The sequence below is a fragment of the Chelonia mydas genome, chromosome 14, assembly GCF_015237465.2.
Source record: "Chelonia mydas isolate rCheMyd1 chromosome 14, rCheMyd1.pri.v2, whole genome shotgun sequence".
NCBI lineage: Eukaryota > Metazoa > Chordata > Testudines > Cheloniidae > Chelonia > Chelonia mydas.
Genome location: NC_051254.2, coordinates 34066640 through 34085822, shown reverse-complemented (window position 1 = coordinate 34085822; position 19183 = coordinate 34066640). Strand labels below are relative to the sequence as shown.

At 42.7% G+C, this 19183-nt stretch overlaps 3 pseudogenes; 2 read left to right on the top strand and 1 right to left on the bottom strand.

Annotated features, from left to right (window-relative positions):
* LOC119567669 overlaps window positions 1–19183 on the top strand; it is a 139324-nt pseudogene that overhangs the window by 94950 nt on the left and 25191 nt on the right.
* Window positions 3313–4271, top strand: LOC119567794 (annotated as a pseudogene).
* Window positions 7689–10382, bottom strand: LOC119567667 (annotated as a pseudogene).

The window sequence follows — 19183 nt, the reverse complement described above, 5'->3', positions numbered from 1 at the left end:
CTAGGTTTCCAGTATAGGGTGGTGTTTATGTGACCATCGCTTATTAGCACCGTAGTGTCCAGGAAGTGGATCTCTTGTGTGGACTGGTCCAGGCTGAGCTTGATGGTGGGATGAAAATTGTTGAAATATGGTGGAATTACTCAAGGGCTTCTTTTCCCTGGGTCCAGATGATGAAGATGTCATCAATATAGCACAAGTAGAGTAGGGGCATTAGGGGACGAGAGCTGAGGAAGCGTTGTTCTAAGTCAGCCATAAAAATGTTGGCATACTGTGGGGCCATGAGGGTACCCATAGCAGTGCCGCTGATTTGAAGGTATACATTGTCCCCAAATGTGAAATAGTTATGGGTGAGGACAAAGTCACAAAGTTCAGTAACCAGGTTTGCCGTGACATTATCGGGGATAGTGTTCCTGACGGCTTGTAGTCCATCTTTGTGTGGAATGTTGGTGTAGAGGGCTTCTACATCCATAGTGGCCAGGATGGTGTTTTCAGGAAGATCACCGATGGATTGTAGTTTCCTCAGGAAGTCAGTGGTGTCTCGAAGACAGCTGGGAGTGCTGGGAGTGTAGGGCCTGAGGAGAGAGTCTACATAAGCAGACAATTCTGCTCTCAGGGTGCCAATGCCTGAGATGATGGGGCGTCCAGGATTTCCAGGTTTATGGATCTTGGGTAGCAGATAGAAGACCCCTGGTTGGGGTTCAAGGGGTGTGTCTGCGCAGATTTGTTCTTGTGCTTTTTTCAGGGAGTTTCTTGAGCAGATGGTGTAGTTTCTTTTGGTAACCCACAGTGGGATCAGAGGGTAATGGCTTGTAGAAAGTGGTGTTGGACAGCTGCCGAGCAGCCTCTTGTTCATATTCCGACTTATTCATGATGACGACAGCACCTCCTTTGTCAGCCTTCTTGATTATGATGTCTGAGCTGTTTCTGAGGCTGTGGATGTCATTGTGTTCTGCACGGCTGAGGTTATGGGGCAAGTGATGTTGCTTTTCCACAATTTCAGGTCGTTCACGTCGGCGGAAGCACTCTCTGTAGAAATAAAGTCTGTTGTTTCAACCTTCAGGAGGAGTCCACCCAGAATCCTTCTTTTTGTAGTCTTGGGAGGAAGGTCTCTGTGGGTTTGTATGTTGTTCAGAGGTGTGTTGGAAATATTGCTTGAGTTGGAGATGTTGAAAATAGGATTCTACGTCACCACAGAACTGTATCATGTTCGTGGGGGTGGAGGGGCAGAAGGAGAGGCCCCGAGATAGGACAGATTCTTCTGCTGGGCTAAGAGTATAGTTGGATACATTAACAATATTGCTGGGTGGGTTAAGGGAACCACTGTTGTGCTCTGCTCCCCTAGAGGTGATTATGTGGAGTTAATGAAGGAACAGGCTATTCCAGGCCAACTGAGACTCTGGTGCCAAGAGGCTCTTAGCTATTGTAGGTCCCATGTCTGTGCTACAAATATATGTTTTATTTTGCCAACCAGGATCAGCTCAAGAGCTGGGACTGTCTTTCAGTCCCTGATCCCATTTAGTCCATCACTTTTCACCCAAGCCTGCCCTAGGAGGGAAGCAGGGAGCTTCCATCTGTGCTAGGAACTGCAGAGAGACCCCTGCAACTCAGGACATCCAGCGAAGGGATGCGACAACAGCTGGTGGATACTACAGTGATGGGGGCATGAGAGAGAGAGAGAGAGAGAACCAAACAATCCTGGCAGTGGGTGAATAGATAGATAGATAGGTGGATAGATAATGACCAATGATTCCTAACACAGTCGGATCAAATGCATCGCAAATTGGAATAAAGACCAACAAAGTAAGTTTTCTATTTCAATTAAATATGTTAGAGTATTAATATATGGGGCAAATTTAATATCAGAAATATGAATTGCAATTAGAACTCTTTAAGACATTTACTATCAAATTATGCAGATATCTAGAGATGAGCAGATTTTTTTTTCCACCAGAAAAAATTGACTTTTCATTGAGGTTGTGAGAACCAAACAGTTTCAGCCGAAAACTGTTGGAACCTGAAAATTTTTAGGCATAATCAAAAAAAGTTTTCATTTTTATGGATATCAGAGACTTTCCATGAAAATATATTCAACTGAAAACTGAATTTTCCTTTGAAATAAAGTAGAAATTGTCTGATTACTCCTACCTGGAAACTTAGCTTTTTGCCAGGGTGGGGAACATGAATATTGTCCAATAACACCATAATTTCCAACCCCATTCCCTCTATTGCAACCGTGTTTGTCTGTTTCAAAGGGGTAGCTGCAGGATAATAAAACTGAGTAAGTAGCAAAGTTGGTCGCTCAGAGAATGTGTTTTAAACATACTAACCTCTCTAAACTAAAGCCCTGAGAGTCGAAGCTCCCAGACAAAGCCTGTCTCTCTTTATCCTACCCAAGGACAGGCAGGAGGTTGATGGAACTAGAACCCAGATCTCCACTTCTACCATCATAGCCTCTGTCCCACACTGCTGCCTGCTAAACAAAAATACTGTCAACATGTGCACAGAACATACACATAGGAAGACACAATCCATCCCCAAAAGAGTTCACATTCAAAGTACACGAGACAGACAAAGGGAAGGGGAGGAAAGAGAGGCAGCAGTGACTGCTCCGTGGTCACAAAGTGACAGAGGCAAGACTAGGACCGAAGTCTCCTGACTCACACAGCACAGAAATAAAGTCACAGAGGGGAATCACACAACCTAGCAGCAACTGAGCGATGTGACCAGCCCACCATCACCCAGCAATGGGAGTGCAGCTGGGATCTGGTGCCATAAATCAACGTGTAAGTAGGCATCAGGCAGTATGTGGGATGTTGGGGTGGAATCATCAGAGAAAAGCTGCCATGCGGGAAGCTGGGTGATTCTGTGCTGTATTTCTCAGTTAAGTGGGAATCAGACTGTGCTGGCATTTTAGTAGTTGAGTTGGCCAAGTTGTGAGCCTGCTGTCTGTGGCAATAGGGGCATAATTTTGGCTCAGATTGTTGGATTTGGTTTGTACTTTGTTCCATCTTTCATCCTGCATTTGATCAAGCCACATCTTGGGCCAGATCCTCAGATGATGTAAACTGACCCAGCTCCAGTGACTTTAAGGGAGCAAAGCCAATTTACACTCCTGTGATAACGCACCAGAGTAGAGCTCTGGTGGTGAGCGGTGAGGAGCCCTCACTACTCCAGTCAATGGAAGTGACAAGTGCTGTGCACCTTTGACATTCACACCACGAGATATCATGGAGAGGGGAATCAGAGTCATTCCCTCTCTCACTATAACCCTGACCATTGCTCTTGTCCTTCCCTCCACAGCCATCACACGATGAACTAAGAAAGAAAATGTCCAACCAAACCACCGTGACCGAGTTCCTTCTCCTGGGATTCTCTGATGTTCGAGAGCTGCAGATTTTGCACTTCATGGTGTTTCTGGTGCTTTACCTGGCAGGGAATCTTCTCATCATCGTAGCCATAGCTCTTGACCACCACCTTCACACCCCCATGTACTTCTTCCTGATGAGTTTGTCCATCCTAGACCTCGGCTCCATCTCTGTCACCATCCCCAAATCTATGGCCAATTCCCTTATGAACACCAGGTCCATTTCCTATTCTGGATGTGTCGCCCAAGTCTTTTTCCTCATCTTCTTTGCTGAAGCCGACTTCGCCTTACTCACCATCATGGCATACGATTGATACATCGCCATCTGCAAACCACTGCACTATGAGACTATAATGAACAGAAGAGCTTGTGTCCAAATGGCAGCCAGTGCCTGGATCAGTGTAATCCTCTATTCTTCATTGCATACCGGGAACACGTTTCGATAACCTTCTGTGGAGGCAACATTGTGGAGCAGTTCTTCTGTGAAATCCCCCAGCTACTCAAGCTTGCCTGCTCTAACTCGTACTTCAATGAAGTTGGGGTTATTGAATTTAGTGTGTGTTTAACCCTAAGTTGCTTTGTTTTTATAATTGTGACATATGTTCAGATCTTGACCACGGTATTGAGAATCCCCTCTGAGCAGGGCCGACATAAAACCTTCTCCACATGCCTTCCTCACCTCATTGTAATTTCCATGTTTCTTTTCAGTGCTGCCTTTGCCTACATGAAACCCATCTCCAGCTCTCCGTCAGCTCTGGATCTCGTGGTGGCTGTTCTCTATTCCGTGCTGCCGCCAGTGATGAATCCGATCATCTACAGCATAAAGAACAAGGAAATCAAAGCTTTCCTGAGGAAACTGACTGGGTGGAGGTTATTCAACAAGAATAAAATGTCTGCGTTTCTCTGATGAACATGGTTTTATCTGTGTTTTTTTAGCAAATACAATCAGCTGATGACATTACTGTCCCCATAAGAATATGGTGTGTGATTTTTTTATGCAAAATGCCGTATGTATAGTGGTAAATCCACACTAACTCCACTCAGTCAGTGGAGTTCTTCCAGGCTTATACCAGTATAAGTAAGATAGATAGATTTTTATCTCATGCTTTTATACTGCCAGCCCTCACCATGTTATCTGAGTACCTTCCACATAAAATCAGTAGCCATTAGAAAGTAGCCAGTGGACTTCATGGAGTCTCTGGTTCTTCTCCTTTTTGGGAGTCAAAAGTTTGCTTGGGGTATGATGGCTTTTGGGTGTCTGTTTGCTGGTGTGACAGAGTGGGATATGGCAGCATCAGATCATGAACTCTGTGTTTTGCTATCTGGGTAAATATTGACATCGTGACTGCAGAAGTCTAGGCTTGCTCAATAGCTGTCTATCACTCTTTGTTCATGGCAGCTCTCCTCCTACCTGAGAAAGGTGCCTGTTACTTTGCTGAAGGACTATCACTCAGAGAAATCAAGACTGAAGTCTGGGGCCTTTGATTTTTGTTGCCTTTCACCTACAGGCCCTGCTGCATGGAACAAGTCTTTTGCTGTATAGGGAGTCTGGAAGTGATGGGGGGGAGAGGGGGAGCATGGCTGGTGGGTCTGGAAGTCTTAATTTTAGCACATGACAAAGAGACAGGGGACCTATTTAAGTGCAGAGTCCTACCCTGTGTCAGGTGCCAACCATAATCCCATGTAAGAAGGATTTGCAGGAGTTCGTTCTATCTAATCTAATCTATCCATCTATCATAGGATTCCACACTGTCACCCATTACCATGCTATCTGAGCACCTTCCACATAAAATCAGGAGCCATAGCAAAGCCCCTAGTAGACCCTGAGGAGCCAGAGACTCCATTCCTTTTTTTGTTCTTCCCCTCAGGGTCAAAAATATGATTGTGGTATCAGTGCAGTTGTTTGGTTCTTGCTTCTTTCTCAGATTTTTTAAATTTTATTTTAGGGGTTTTTTTTGGTTTTTTTTACTGGTGGATTGATTTGTTTCTTTATGAGGTGGGAGTGCCTGGGGACAGGAGCACTGGAAGCTCCCTAGAAGTGGGGGGGCCACCGACACCTGAACCAAGGCCCCACCCCCATACGGCCTCTTCCCCCGAGGACCCACCCTCATGCCACCTCTTCCCCCCAAGGCCCTTCCCCACGCTTGCTCCTCTCTGCCCCCTCCCCACCATCGCTCACCCTTAAGGCCAGTAAAAAGTGGGAGAACATAGCCCTCCCACTTTTAAAAGTGATGGGGCCACAGCCCCCTGCCCCCCCACCCCCATCTCCATTCTGGTTCCTCTGCTGGGAAGATGCTAAGTGTTTGGGTAGACAGTGTTGTCAGTGTTTTCTCATTTATTGGGCGTGCCCGTATGTCATCTCCTTGATGGGGTTTTCCGAGCAACGGGTGAAGTAACATCTTGTATTGGCGCAATTTCTGTTGTTGGGAGAGACAAGTTTCCAAGCTTACACAGAGCTCTTCTTCGGGTCTGGGACAGGTGTTCAGAATGTCACAGCTAAATACAAGTTTCAGAGTGGTAGCCGTATTAGTCTGTATCAGCACGTTTTAAATTTTCATCCAGATTTGGGATAAAAATCAATTTCAAAATTTGGAATTTCCTCTACAATGAAAATTCCAAACAACTCTAATTATGGCTGGGACTTCCAAAGATGCCAAAGGGACATAGGTGCAAAAATTCTATTAAAACTCTCTCAGGTTCCTTTGGTAAACCCAGCCTATGTGTTTACCTCCTTTGAAATCCCCAGCCTTAATAAATAAAACACTTTCCAAAAGGTAGGGGGATACAAAGGTAAAAGGTAAAGTTTATTTATACTCTGATGATAAGACTGGTCTAGATACAAATATACAAAAATACAAATAAGTCAGGCATCAAGGGCAAGATATGTAAAGGTATTAAGGAACCTAGTGGGATTCTCAAAAGCATCTAGGCATCTATCACCCATTAAAATGGACAGTTCCCATCAACAGTTATGTTTTGAGAACTATCAGTTAGCCAGTTTTTAATCAATGTACTATTGTTTTTGTGTAGTGTTATTTTTAAATAGTGTGATGTTACCCTGAATCAAACCTTTAGAAAAATGCAAGTCTATTACGTCAACACCTTTGCCTTTAACAATCAGAAATGTCACAGTTAAATCAAGTTCATTTGATAAAAAACATTCTGTGAAAACATATTGATCACCATTAATTGAACTTCTTTCTCCCGTGTAATTCCTTTTTGTTGAAAAATGACCATTTTCAAAAATGAAAATTTTTGTAAAGAACTGTTGATTTAGTGATTTTTTTTCTTTTTTTAATTAAATTTTTCATTTCAATTTTTGACAACATTTAAACGGAAAACTTTATAAAAAACATGATTGAATTGTTTCCATTTACCAACATGTAGGACCCCCAAACTTAGGACACTTAAAAAGGGAAATAAATTTGATTTTTTGAAATTCTTCACTAATTAAAAAAAAAAAATCCACCATGGTTGTTCATCATTCTTTATTTCCTGCATGTTGTTCTTTAGTCTGCTGTTTAATAATTTTTCAGCTATTGAACCAGGGAACAGACACAATGTCGTGTGAGTTGGCCAACCAGTCATACATCACAGATAATGAAAACTCTGGAGTTGCTACAAATTTAAACTTAGGACAAACTTCTGAAAGCAGATCCAGTGTCACTAAGGTCTTGATCCTGCACACGCTTTATGCACAAGCTTTCGTTGCTAGTGTGAGTAGTCCCATTAGAGTCAACTGGACTACTCAAAATAATATAATTTAGCACTTGAGTAAGGATCTCAGGATGGGGGCCTAAATGTGAATTGCTAAAAGTAATGTCTACATAGGGCCTGATCTAAAGGCCATTTAATTCAGTTGAAAGATGTTCATTCATGACAATGGGACCTCTCGAGAGATTTTAAGGGACAGATTTTCAAAAGTATTTGTAGCTACCACTGAAATCAATGGGATTTTGGTGTCTCATCTGCTGAAGTGCTTTGGAAAAGCCCACTAAACTATCTGCATCTTTAGACACCTAAATATCTTCGAAAACTATGGCCCTTAGGAGCTCACGTCCAGTAGATTTTCAATAAAAATTAGGCTCCTAGAAACCACATCTTTCATGGTGTTTAGGGGCCTATCTGAATCTTTAGGTGCCTAAATTCCTTTGCAAATCTGGCCCTTAGGCACTTCTGTACATTTTACCCAGATACAAAAGTTGTAAATGTAAAACTGGAACCAGGATTAAAAGAACAACAACAAGGACGGTTACTACCAAAGGGAACATGAGCACAGGCTGAGAATCAGACCCAGTAACATCTAAGCCATTCAAAAACAACTTCATGTCCCACTGAATACCTTCCATAAAGTCTCCTTCACCTCTTTATTTCTCAGACTGTCAATGAAAAGGTTTAACAGCGGAGTTACAATAGTATTCAAAGTGTTGACAGTCTTGTTCATCTCCAAGGCATTCTGTCTGGAAGGCCTGACATACAGGAAGATGGTGGAGCTGTACCATATAATCACAAGAGTGAGAGGGGAAGAGCAAGTGGAAAAGGCCTTTTGCTGGCCTTGGGCTGACGGGATTCTCAGTATGGTGGAGAGGATGTAAATGTAGGAGACCAGAGTTATTGAACATAATCCCAGGATGACGATGATCGAGATGATAAAAGCTGCCATCTCAATCACAAAGATGTCTGTGCAGGAGAGAATGATTAAGGAATCTATGCTGCAGAAGAAACGAGTAATGACATTAGTGCCACAGAAGGACAACCTAACTATCAGAGATTCTGGGATAGAAATAGCCAGGAAACTACACACCCAGGAGCCAAGGGCCAGCTGAGCAGACAAGAGGTGCTGTTCATGATGGTGCTATAGTGCAATGGGTGGCAAATAGCCAGATAGCAGTCATAGGCCATGACAGACAAGAGGAAATATTCCATGCCCCCCAGGGAGAAAATTAAGTACATCTGCAGGATGCAGCTACTAAAGGGGATGGTTCTGCTTTTCCCCAGGAAAATCGCAATGGTCTTGGGAACGCAGGCTGTGGTGTATCATATCTCCAGCAAGGAGAGAATCATAGAATCATAGAATATCAGGGTTGGAAGGGACCTCAGGAGGTCATCAAGTCCAACCCCCTGCTCAAAGCAGGACCAATCCCCAATCAAATCATCCCAGCCAAGGCTTTGTCAAGCCTGACCTTAAAAACTTCCAAGGAAGGAGATTCTACCACCTCCCTAGGTAACGTATTCCAGTGTTTCACCACCCTCCTAGTGAAAAAGTTTTTCCTAATATCCAACCTAAACCTCCCCCACTGCAACTTCAGACCATTACTCCTTGTCCTGTCCTCTTCTACCACTGAGAATAGTCTAGAACCATCCTCTCTGGAACCACCTCTCAGGTAGTTGAAAGCAGCTATCAAATCCCACCTCATTCTTCTCTTCTGCAGACTAAACAATCCCAGTTCCCTCAGCCTCTCCTCATAAGTCATGTGTTCCAGACCCCTAATCATTTTTGTTGCCCTTCGCTGGACTCTCTCCAGTTTTTCCACATCCTTCTTGTAGTGTGGGGCCCAAAACTGGACACAGTACTCCAGATGAGGCCTCACCAATGTCGAATAGAGGGGAACGATCACGTCCCTCGATCTGCTCGCTATGCCCCTACTTATACATCCCAAAATGCCATTGGCCTTCTTGGCAACAAGGGCACACTGCTGACTCATATCCAGCTTCTCGTCCACTGTCACCCCTAGGTCCTTTTCCGCAGAACTGCTGCCTAGCCATTCGGTCCCTAGTCTGTAGCTGTGCATTGGGTTCTTCCGTCCTAAGTGCAGGACCCTGCACTTATCCTTATTGAACCTCATCAGGTTTCTTTTGGCCCAATCCTCCAATTTGTCTAGGTCCCTCTGGATCCTATCCCTGCCCTCCAGCGTATCTACCACTCCTCCCAGTTTAGTATCATCCGCAAATTTGCTGAGAGTGCAATCCACACCATCCTCCAGATCATTTATGAAGATATTGAACAAAACCGGCCCCAGGACCGACCCCTGGGGCACTCCACTTGACACCGGCTGCCAACTAGACATGGAGCCATTGATCACTACCCGTTGAGTCCGACAATCTAGCCAACTTTCTACCCACCTTATAGTGCATTCATCCAGCCCATACTTCTTTAACTTGCTGACAAGAATACTGTGGGAGACCGTGTCAAAAGCTTTGCTAAAGTCAAGAAACAATACATCCACTGCTTTCCCTTCATCCACAGAATCAGTAATCTCATCATAGAAGGCGATTAGATTAGTCAGGCATGACCTTCCCTTGGTGAATCCATGCTGACTGTTCCTGATCACTTTCCTCTCGTGTAAATGCTTCAGGATTGATTCCTTGAGGACCTGCTCCATGATTTTTCCGGGGACTGAGGTGAGGCTGACTGGCCTGTAGTTCCCAGGATCCTCCTTCTTCCCTTTATTAAAGATTGGCACTACATTAGCCTTTTTCCAGTCATCCGGGACTTCCCCCGTTCGCCACAAGTTTTCAAAGATAATGGCCAATGGCTCTGCAATCACATCCGCCAATTCCTTTAGCACTCTCGGATGCAACTCGTCCGGTCCCATGGACTTGTGCACGTCCAGCTTTTCTAAATAGTCCCTAACCACCTCTTTCTCCACAGAGGGCTGGCCATCTACTCCCCATGTTGCGATGCCCAGCGCAGCAGTCTGAGAGCTGTCCTTGTTAGTGAAGACAGAGGCAAAAAAAGCATTGATCACATTAGCTTTTTCCACATCCTCTGTCACTAGGTTGCCTCCCTCATTCAGTAAGGGGCCCACACTTTCCTTGGCTTTCTTCTTGTTGCCAACATACCTGGTTGGTAGCAGGTATGGAAGAAGTACATGGGGGTGCGGAGTTGATGGCTGGCCCTCACTAGGACTAGGATGGCAACATTTTCTGCAACTGTCAGGACATACATCATGGTAAACACCACAGAAAGAGAGATCTGCAAATATTGACTACGGGGGAAGCCCAGAAGGATAAATTCCTGTATCCTGGAGTAGATTTCCTTCTCTATTCCAGTCACAGGCTCCATCTGTCAAGATACAAGAGATCATAATTCAGGAGAAGCTTTGTTACATGGATTGTTAGACATCACAGGTAGAATTTTCAAGGGTGCTTGTCAAGATTCCTTCCCCACTCTGAACTCCAGGGTACAGATGTGGGGACCTGCATGAAAGACCCTCTAAGCTTATTCTTACCAGCTGAGGTTAAAAAATTCCCCAAGGTACAAACTTTGCCTTGTCCTTGAACCCTATGCTGCCACCACCAAGCGTGTTACACAAAGAACAGGGAAAGAGCCCACTTGGAGACGTCTTCCCCCAAAGTATCCCCCCAAGCCCTACACCCCCTTTCCTGGGAAAGGCTTGATCAAATCCTCACCAATTTGTACAGGTGAACACAGACCCAAACCCTTGGATCTTAAGAACAAAGAAAAAGCAATCAGGTTCTTAAAAGAAGAATTTTAATGAAAGAAAAGGTAAAAGAATCACCTCTGTAAAATCAGGATGGTAAATACCTTACAGGGTAATCAGATTCAAAACATAGAGCATCCCTCTAGGCAAAGCCTTAAGTTACAAAAAGACACAAAAACAGGAATATACATTCCATTCAGCACAGACTATTTTACCCGCCGTTAAACAAAAGGAAATCTAATGCATTTCTAGCTAGATTACTGACTAACTTTTTACAGGAGTTCTGAGCTGCATTCCTGATCTGTTCCTGGCAAAAGCATCACACAGACAGACAGACAGACCCTTTGTTCCTTCCCCTCCAGCTTTGAAAGTATCTTGTCTCCTCATTGGTCATTTTGGTCAGGTGCCAGCGAGGTTATCTTAACTTCTTAGCCCTTTACAGGTGAAAGGGTTTTGCCTCTGTCCAAGAGGGATTTTATAGCACTGTATACAGAAAGGTGGTTACCCTTCCCTTTATATTTATGACAGTGCTTAAATGATATAGAAGCCTAAATCCCATTACAAAATCATGTAAGTTGCTTAGGAGCCTAAGAGCTAGAGTTTCAAAAGTGTTTAGATGTCAACGGTGCTGACTGACAAAAATGCTTAAGCAGGTTAGGCACCTAATCTGGTTAGGTGTTTTTGAAAATCCCACTAAGCATCTATCTGAAGCTTTAGACATCTTCATACTTTTGGAAATCTGGCTCTGAAAGATTAAAGCTCCTTTGAAAATTGGATGTAGGCTCTCAAGTCACCCAGGGCCAGATTTTAAATGGTATTTAGGCATGTAGTGGGCTTTTCAAAAAAAAAGGCACCTAAACTCATTGGTTTCATTGATTCATAGATTCCAAAGCCAGAAGGGACCATTGTGATCATCTAGTCTGACCTTCTGTATAACACAGGACATAGATCTTCTCCAAAATAATTTGTAGAGCAGATCTTTTAGAAAAACATCCAATCTTGATTGAAAAATTCTCAGTGATGGAGAATCCACCATGACCGTTAGTAAATTGCTCCAAAAGTTAATTATTCTCACTGTACACCTTATTTCCAGTCTGATTTTGCCTAGCTTAAACTTCCAGCCATTGTATGGTGTTATCCCTTTCTATGCTAGACTGAAGAGACCATGAAGGAATTTATAGACTGTGGTTAATTCACCCATTAACCTTCTTTTTGTTAAGCTAAATCGATTGAGCTCCTTGGGTCTATCACTATAAGGCGTGCTTCCTAAACTTTTAATCATTCTCATGGCTCTTCTCTGAACCCTCTCCAATTGATCAACATCCTTTTTGAATTGTTGACATGAGAACTGGACGTAGTCTTTTTCCTCTTTATGCATCCAAGAATTGCATTAGTCCTTTTGGCACCGCATCACGCTGGGAGCTCATGTTCAGTTGATTATCTACCATGACCGCCAAATCTTTTTCAGAATCACTGTTTCCCACAATAGAGTTCCACATCCTGCAAGTATGTCCTACATGCTTTGTTCCTAGATGTAGACATTCACATTTAGCCATAGTAAAATTATATTGTTTGCTTGCGCCCAGCTTACCAAGCGATCCAGATCGCTCTGTAACCCTGTCCTCTTCATTATTAACTACTTCCTCATTTTTGTGTCATTTGCAAACTTTATCAGTGATGAGTTTATGTCATCTTCCATGTCAGTAAAAAATGTTTAATAGCGTTAGGATATGAACAGAACCCTCTTGGACCCCACTGGAAACATACCTGTTCCAAGACAATTCCCTTTAACAATTACATTTTGAGACCTAACCGTGAGCCAGCTTTTAGTCCATGTATTGTGTGCCATGTTATTTTTGTATCCTTCTAGTTGTTTAGTCAAAACGTCAGGCAGTACCAAGTCAAATGCCATAGAGAAGTCTATTATATCAGCACTATTGCCTTTATCAATCACAATTGTAATGTCATCAAAAATGATACCAAGTTAGTTTGACAGGATCTATTTACCATAAACCCATGTTAAATGACATTAATTATATTATTTTATTTCTTTATTAATTGAGTCCCTTATCAGTGTAACAATGCTGGTTCTGGCGGGACCCAACGGAGAGTGCCCATTCAGGACAAATTGCTTCAACCAGGGCAGTTACAGCCCAAGGCTGGGGTTTCTGTGCACACCAAAGCAAACCAAACCAGCCAGATAGAGAAGACTTTGCTTTTACCCCACTGGCTAACCACAAGTCACACAAGCAATTCCCTTAGACACCCCAGTTTCCCAGTATCACCACCACCGCCACTCGTTACGGGGACAAATGGTGATGAAAACCAATACCCCAGTAAAAGAAAAAAGGTTCTCTCGATCCCAAAGGACCAAGCCCCAGACTCAGGTCAATATACAAATCAGATCTGACCCACAAATCACGCTGTTGCCAATCCTTTAGAATCTAAAATCTAAAGGTTTATTCATAAAAGGAAAACGATATAGACGAGAGCTAGAATTGGTTCAATGGAATCAATGACATACAGCGATGGCAAAGTTCTTGGTTCAGGCTTGCAGCAGTGAGAGAATAAACTGCAGGTTCAAATCAAGTCTCTGGAGAACATCCACAGCTGGGATGGATCTTTCAGTCCTTGGTTCAGAGCTTCAGTGTAGCAAAGTCCCTCCAGAGAGATGAAGCAGGACTGAAAACAAGATGGAGGAGCTGCATCAGCTTTTTATAGTCTCTTGCCATGTGGTCTGTTTTTCTTTGTGCCAAAGACAAGCTGTCCAACATGTGGCCTGGAAACACCTCAGAGTTCTGTCCATAGGCAGGTCCCTGCATACCTTGCTGAGTCCCAAGGCGTGTCTGCCTTCTCTCAATGGGTCAATTGTATAGCGGATGGTCCTTAATGGGCCATCAAGCAGGCTAGGCAGAGCTGACACCAACTTGTCTGGGGTATCACGGAGAAGCGGAGCATAAGTTTGAAATACAGACAGTATAGAACCAATATTCATAACTTTAACTACAAAAATAATACACACAAATAGACAGCATAATCAGCACCAGCAAACCATAACCTTGTCTTTGACACCTTATTTGACTCCCTTTGTACAAGATTTGGTGCCACTACAGGACTTTGGCTGCAACAATGATCTATATGGTCCCAGCTTATGTCAATAACCTCACAATCAGCCACTCCGTTATCTTGCCTGACAGGCCTATCAGGGTGACAGGCCTATAATTACCTTGGTCCTCCCATTTACCCTTTTTCAATATTGGCACAACATTAGCTTTCTTCCAGCGTTTCAACAGTAAAGGCCCAGTGAGCTCCTCAGCTAGCATTTTTTAAACTCCTGGATGTGGGTTATCTGGATCTCCTGATTTAAAAATGTCTAACTTTAGTAGCTTCTGTTTAACATCCTCCTGAGGTACTAGTGGATTTGAGTGGGTTTTAGCCACCTAGAGCCTTTTGAAAATCCCACTAGGTGCCTAAATACCTTTAAAAATCTGGCCCTTAGCTGCTGTTGAAAATTTTACCCCACCCCACACAGTGACCAAATTCATTTGGTCCACAGATTTTCTAACATCTGGAGAAACAATTTGATACTTTGTATTGAATTCTGTTCTTCTCAGTCCTCCTGATGAGAAACAATCTCATCATCCATGGGAGGGGACGCTTCCTTCTGTATGCAAATAGCGGCAATAGGGAAATCCACGACTCAGAGGGTGAAAACCAACACACCAAATCAGTTTTCCATCTCTGCCCCAGTCTTGAATTCTGTAAGTCACAAGAGATGCTCATGGAGCTAAACAGTTAAAATGCATTATTGGATGTTCCTTGAATGTTCAAGTCAGAATCCTAGTGCTTGAATAATTATTACCACCTCCCCTATCTCCCTAAGCCTCAATCAGCTACGACTTACAATTAGAGTTTGTCAAGAAACAGGGCAAGGGAAGGGAAGGGGATCCTGATCATTTCATCATTTTTCCCATTGACACTGGAAATGTTGATGGCACTTTTGATCTACTAATTGTTCATTCAATCTTCAGCCAGTGCTATTCCTTGTCAAAAGTCCCTCCATGCTGTTAGCTGGGATTTTCAAAGGGGCTTAAGAGAGTTTGGGACCCAATACCCATTGAACTCCATTAGGTTATGGACACACGGCACGTAGAATTTCCCTTGATTCTGGATGTCCATATTTAAGGGATGATCTTGACTCGCACTCTGGAGAATCACTGATATGCAAATCCCATTTTAACAGATCTACGGAATTTAGCATGAAGAAGAATAGGAAGAAAAATATCCCAGTTTCCCTGAAAATTTCCTTTCTTCTAATATTAAGGTAAATGGGTCAGTCTTGTCCTCTGCTATTTTCTCCTTCATGAATCTCTGCTGTGCTCTGCGGCAGGCAGGACATGTCTTTATTCCTCAAAGGCTCTACGATGAACATTTTACATTGGTATATTCCAAGGCAGAGAATCATAATCTCTAGTTCCAGCACAACATTGCCAAACTTGAACTCCTAATCTTTTCTCCTAGATCCTCCCTCATTTTCCATTCTCCAGATCATTTCAGAACTCAGCGACCCTTCCCAATACACACCTTTGGAACGCTGGGGTTATTTATGTGTCTTCTTCTGAGTCCAGGACCATGATTTTTGTCTTTGGTGAAGATTTTCAGAGGCAAAGAGGGCAATTCTGTGGCCCAACTCCCACTGAAAATCCTTTGACAATCTTCCCCTTTGTATCGAACATGAAAACTGATTTTACATTTTGCCCAGGATCAAATTCTAACAACCAAGGAACAGATGTCATGACTAGGCTTGGAAGGATTAGATTTGTATTGGTGAATGTTGGTAAATGTCAATTTCACCACACACACACAAACTGATGAAAATGTATTTCCATCAATAATACTCAAAATTTACAGATAGGCAAAGTAAGAAAAGTCCATAAATTTCTATATTGATTAGAATCAAATTGCATTTTGTCATCACCCTGCTGTCTTTTTCCCTTACCTGATTAGTTCATGTATGGCAACTCAACAAGTCCTAGAAATAAGACTAATTTATGTTCCTCAGAAGTGCTCTTGGGATTTGTTCTCAACAGAATTTCACTGTCTTCTCAAGAATGTGCCAAACCCCTGGCTTAGTAAGGACGGTGTCCTTGTTTAAAGAAGAGCACTGGAAGTTAGGAGATCTTGGTTCTGTGTCTCCATTGACTTGCTGATGGACCACTGTGAAATTGTTTAAGTTCTTTGTTCCTCAGTTTCTCCATTTGTAAAAGACAAAAGGCCAGATTTCTCAAGGTATTTAGATGCCTATTGAAATTTCCAGAAGCACCTCGGAACCTACAACTCATTGATTTCTGTGGATGTTAGGTGCCTCTGTCCTTTTAATAATCTCACTAGGTGACTAAATACTTTTTAAAATCTGGCCCTAAGTGGCAGCCCAAAGTTAGGCAACTACGTCCACATTTAGGCAACCTAATAGGTGGTCTAAGATACAGAAGTATAAAGCACCAGAGGCTAAAGACATTCAGACGTCTGAAGATAGGCAGATAGGCACCTAGTGGGAATTTCAGAAGTACCTATGCAGGTTAAGCACATAACTCCAATTGAATTCAATGGGGTTTAGGGGCCTAGGCCTTTGAAAATCCCACTAGACACCTAATAACCTTTGAAAATCTGGTTCTAAGACACTTTGGTGCTTTTGAAATATTTGCCTCTAGTCTACACAAAAAGTTGTACTGACATAATGAAAGGTGTGATTTTATACCAATTTAGCTAAAAGAGTGCAACCTTGTGTGTGGATATTATATTGGTTTAAACCTCATGTATATCAATTTTCAGGTGCAAACTGAACTGATATAACCAGTTTTCAACCTAAGAGTCCACAAAGGCACAAAAGTTGCAGTGGACTAAATAAACATATTGAAGTTAAGTTGCTGTGTCTTCTCTGTATAGACAAGCCCTAGGGCCAGATTTTTAAAAGTATTTAGGTACCTAGTGGAATTTTCAAACCTTCTAGTTGCCTAACATCCTTTGAAATCAATGTTTTAGGTACCAAGGTGCTTTTCAAAATCCCACTAGGTGCCTAAATACCTCAACTAATCTGGCCCTAAATCACTTTTGAAAATAGGAAGGACAGTTAAATTTTCAAGTGCAGCTAATTGACTAAAGAGCCAATGAGACTTAAGCTCCTAAGTCACCTAGGTGCTTTAGGAAATTTTACCCTAAGGCTCCCCAGTGTGCTTGAATGTAGTATAGTTTGAATTCTAGGGACTTCAACGGAAGTTAGACACCAAGGTGCTTTTGAAGATCCTGCTAGGCACCTGTTTGTCTCTTTAGCACCTTTATACCTTTGAGGATCTCAGCCCTAGTGCTTAGCTATCCAGTTCCACCGGGCTGTCATTGTGCTCCTGAAATCCTGAATTGCTCAGAGCATTTGCCATCCACACGGGTGTGAAAATTACTGAGCAATATCAGGCATCATCCCGGTAAATACAATGGGAATTTGCGGGGCTAAGGACTGAACAAAATTTAAGTCAGGGGTAAAATAATTGCTGAAATTATCTCCCTTCCCCTTCCAGAGATTTAGGCTGGGATTTTCAAAGGCGACTAAGGGAGTTAGGTTTCCAACTCCCATTTAAATTAATGAGATTTGGGCACCTAAATTCCTTTAGGCACATTTGAAAATACCAGTCCACTTTGGCATGGACTTAATTGAGGCAGGACTGGCCCCTAAAGCAGAAGCTACTCCCCATAATAGTGTAATACACGTGAGAAGAAAATCAGGATCTGTGACTTTATGGCCCTCAACTCCGTGAGAGATTCATGATAACATCGCTAGGCTTGGCAACATGGACACCCCATTCTAAATGATAGGTCAGAGCTCCTAAATGTAAATGAGCTGCAAAGATGAGAGCATGTGTGTTTGTGGCTAGAATACAGAAATTGTGATTTGTTCCAGTTCAGAGCCAATGGGCGGATTCCGTACGCCTGAGGGTGAAAATCATCCTGTGCAGAGAAGTACTTACCTTACGCCTAACCCTCACAGGATCACTTAAGGAGGTCTTCAGTAGTGCACTGGGTGAATTCGATTCCTCATCTCAGCATGGGACACAGGACCAAAGACATAGGTTGATAGAAATCTACAGCTGATATAGTGAGTTGATGACCTGTATGATATGAATTAGTAAGTCTTTGCTCACATTGTGGTGGAGAAATACCAACATTGCATTTGTCACCAGTTTGCACCCTGTTGTTGGAGTCTAAGGAAAGCATCTGTAACAGTGACCAGTGCCTGGTGTTGGAAGAGTCCTACACATGGGTCTAGTCTGGTGAAGAAATGTGGACAGGCCAGGGTAATACTTATGCTAAGCTCACTGGCTTCAGCCAAGTCTTTGCTTGACATGAGCGTTGCCTGCGAAATTCGTCCATGTGGAGAGACTTGTTTAAACAATGCTTACAGCGGCTGGGTAAGACAAAGGTGTTCTGTACTGTGTTGAAGGACATAGATAAAAGGAAGTTAATCAGTACATAAAATACAGAAATACATAAAAGGTATTGCCAAAAAGTCCCTGTATTGTGAAAAATAGAAAAGTCCCTATATTTGAGTGGTACGATACAAGTAAATAAACCAATTGGAAAAGGGACACGATGACATGAAAGTAGCCGGGACAGAAAAAGTTTTGTAAACTGAAGCCTGCACATGTATATACTATGGCTTAGGTAAGACACAATGTTTAATGTTGATTGGACGGTCAGATAACATGTAAAGGTATAAATATGCTAGAGTGTAAGGGAATAGTCAGACCCTCGTAGGAAAAATCGAGAGTGACTACGCCCGCACGAGAAGGTAATTGGGCAATATCTTTTTCTGTATATCTGTCATTCATTGCTTTTATGGTAATTGCAACGTGAAGGGCCTTGCTTTTGGTTCAAAGAAAGGTTTGAATGAATAAACCTGACTGTCTCAGTCTCGAGTGTATGGTAATCCTCACCAAATGCTTGTCCTTCAGAAAGAGCTGTAAGAGGCCACATGCAGAAGCAGTTATGGGAACAGCCTGCCCATACTGGAAGTTTCTTCTGTTAGTACAAGCAAATGTGAACAAGAAAAAATGTAATGCATGATAGCAACTGTGAGCTGAACAGAAAGTTCAGCCACCCACAGGATCATAAACTGTTCCTCAGAAAGTACCTCATGTGTGACTTTTTCATATGACCTCAGAAAGGATGTAAACATTCTGTGGAGAACTAATCATAAGGGAGTTTGCAAATCTACAAAATAACTCTTCCTCTCCCAAAGACCTTGTATTTTCCATCAATATCTGAAGCAACCACCTAACTTGATCTGAGGTTAGAAAATTATTTTAACTTTGTTAAAAGGGTA